Genomic DNA, 3,496 nt, shown 5'->3' on the forward strand with positions numbered 1-3,496 from the left:
CACTGGTCCATGTAGGATGACAGATGAAGAGCAGACCTGGACCTGACCCACAGTTTGGAGATAAGCCTCACCACTCCAGCCTAAATCAGCAAGGTCCCCAAGTCAACCTTCGGATGTTTCAGGGAGAATACATGAAGGCCATTTTAAGCCACCGAGTCTTAGAGTGGCATTTCTCAGACAGCATTACTGCAGTAATAATGGACTGATACAAGTCTTGTCTCCTTTCCTATACTATGAGTTTCCGGAAGCTAGAGAGGGTCTGATTCATCTTTTGTCAGTCATGCAAAAACCCCAAGCCAAGTCCTAGTACATAGTATTTATGGAACATATATAAATAAATGAATAAATGAGTGATGAAAAAGCTCTAGAGAGAGAGTCAAGAATCAGGAAGACTAATGTACTCATTAGTTCAACAAGAATTTATTGAATACTTATTTTGTGTCAGGCATTGTATTCAGTGTCGAACAGACCAGGCAGGCTTGGTTTCCAAGGCTCCTCGGTGACTTGGGGAAGCTTGAGAATCGGGGATTCATAATGCAGTCAACGTTCCAACTCTGATTATCCTTGAATTGCATGGGAGGGCACCACAATAATCAGAGAAGTGATAAGGAATGGAAAAGAGCGAAAGATCCCTCTTTCACTGCTGATTCCCATTACCTCAGGTTAAGAGCAAATCCCCAGACCGATGGGAGGAATTTGCATCCGTTTGAAGAAAATGAGTAGGAGAAGCTGACCCGAGGGGTAAAATTGAAATCTATAGAGATCGGCACTGGTTGGTCATTTTCTGATTGCCAAGTGACACCTCTGTCCTTTTCCTCTGTTGCGAAGAAGCTGTCAGCACGCTGAGCTTCAACGGTGTTATCATCTGTAAATCAAAAACCGGAATCCATGACACCCAGATCTGACAGTCTAATCTCGATGTCCTTTCCTTGGAGTTTTTTTCATGATGATTAAGCATTTCTGTCACACTGTCCTGCCTACCCCACCTACTCAGTGCAAAGGGAGCTTGTGGCTCACAGCTCCCATTTCACAACAGGGGGAGCTCCAGGAATGAGGACCATGGCTCTGAAATCCTCGTATCCCAGAAGGCATCCGCAGAGCCAAGAGTCGCGTCCACCTTCCCTGCCTTGGACACCAGCCGCTGGGGAGTGAAACTCATTCAGCATGTGCTTTAATATCACCTAAAGTTTTTTGAAAGACCAGGCGGCTAGTACAGATGGACTGTGAGAGAGAAAGGCAAGATTTGCAGGGTTGAAGGAGTGGCACCCCAAAAGAAATGCATGGCTATTTCCAAAACTGGCACCTTTTGGCTTGAAAGAAGAAGTGAGATTTTATACTACCTGCCATAAATGACACTTTGATATGCTAAAATACCCTAATGGGACCAGCAGTCTTAAGAAAATAAACTTTTAGATGAGGTAGGCAAAATTCATCAGAAAGCTATTTTCTTTTTTTTTTAATATTTTTTATTTATTTATCTTTAGAGGGGAAGGGAAGGAGAAAAGGAGAGAAGGAAAGAAATATCAATGTATGGTTGCCTCTCATGAGTCCCCTGCTGGGAACTGGCCTGCAACCCTGACTGGGAATCGAACCATGATCGTGTGGTTCACAGGCCCGCGCTCAATTCACTGAGCTACACCAGCCAGGGCGGAAAGCTATTTTCTAAGCACTGTGCAATTTAAATGTGTAACGCATGTACATCATGTAGGACACTATTTAACATAGTGTGGCAACAACAAAAATAATAACAGTAACCTTTATTGAGTCCCTACAATCTACCAGGCAGTATGCTAATGCTGTGAAGGAGTTCTCATCTCAGTTACCCTTTCCACAAGTCTAAAGAGCTAAGAATTAAGAGCTAAGAATCTTAGCTTCTAAGAGCTAAGATTAAGAGCTAGGAACTCTAAGTATTGTCATTTGACACCGGAGGAAACTAAAGCTCAGAGAAGTGAAATTCCTTATCCGGAGTCACACAGCCAGTGAGCGATGGGGCCAGGATTTGACCTCAGGCTGTCTTCCTGCAGAGTTCTTGGTTACGGCCACTACTTCATATTCCCTCCCCAAATCAAATTGAGACAAACAGTCAATGAGAGCTATCATCTTCCTTGCCGCTATCATTTTCTTTATCATAATCCTCATTATTCGAGGCCATAACAAGAAAAAGTCCTTGTGTAAGGGTAGCTTTCTGGAATGTTCCTACTGAAACAAACTCATGCTGGGAAAGTAAGGAGGCAAATTTAAGTGTGGACTTTTCAGGCCAAACGGGAGGAGACAGATGTCAAGGAAGGGAAAGGTCTTTAGAGCCGGAAACACTCGGTTCTGACTTCAGCCTAAGCTAGGCGAGGGAATCCCTGAGCCACAGGAGGAGGGAGTGCAGGGCCCGATTCCTCACCTCTCCCAGTGTCTGCAGCCTTTTCCAGGCGCCTTTGCAGTTCCTCTTGCTAAAGAGGCCGAACCCCTTTCTGCACCCTTTGAGGCAACACTTGGCCACGGGCCTTCTTCTGACCCGCAGAATGAGGCAGAAAGGGTCTTGGGCCAGTTTTGAGCCTCATGTTTTCCCGCTTTCTGCCTTATGCGTGTGCTCAGCCTAGAAACAGCACGCGCGTGGGCTGGCCCACTGGTCTCAGAAGGAGGACGAGAAGCGTGGCTCAGAGGTCTCCCATCTATGGCGCTGCAGCCAAGCTAAGCTCAGAGCTGAATCCCAGCCCACTCCCAGAACCCCTGATGAGCTTCGCCCAGAGAGTTCATCACCACCAACCCACTGACGTGTAGTTATAATAATAAATAATGGTTGGTTTAAGCTACTGAATGCTGGGGTCGTTTGTTATGCAATACCAGGTATCCGGTAGAGAGAACCATAGCACGGGCTACTGCCCAGTGCCTGGCATATAGCAGCTGTTGAATGAAGAGTAGTTTCCTTTCATTGCTCTTCAATCAGTCAGAAAAGTCTTACTTCCTGACAGTTAAAGTCCTAAAAGTAGTTTAAGATCACCAGTCACACGGGTAGAGAAAGTCGGCCCAGGGACATTAGGTATCAGTGATTCCACTTTGGCTCCTCGCTGGGGTGCAGAAATGGAGTGACAGACACCACGGGAACCTCCTGCACCAGGAAGGTGCCCACCACCACCAACACACGGTGCCCTGACCACGCCGGAGCAAGGTGCCTGGAGGAATCACTTCCATTGCCGCCACTGCTTGCTTCTGTGCCTAAGTCGGTTCCTCTCTGTGCTCCTGATTTTTCGTTTCTGTAAAAATGAGTGTCTGATTTAGCTCTTGGAACAGGACAGGGAGCTCAGGGAGGGATGTGGCATGGAGGACAAAGGCAAGGAGGGAAAGGAACAAAATTACCCTCCAAAACAGGCTTCACAAATACAAAGTGCTAATGAAATTGGAAGTAGCAACAATAATTATGCTCTCAAGGCCAAAACCTCACGTTTTTTTACCATGAATATTCATCTCCATGTAGTCTTGCGGAGGAATAAAAATTGGGTGAAAC

This window comes from Sturnira hondurensis, unplaced genomic scaffold (genome assembly GCF_014824575.4).
Source record: "Sturnira hondurensis isolate 20B ecotype Veracruz unplaced genomic scaffold, ASM1482457v3 Scaffold0010448, whole genome shotgun sequence".
NCBI lineage: Eukaryota > Metazoa > Chordata > Mammalia > Chiroptera > Phyllostomidae > Sturnira > Sturnira hondurensis.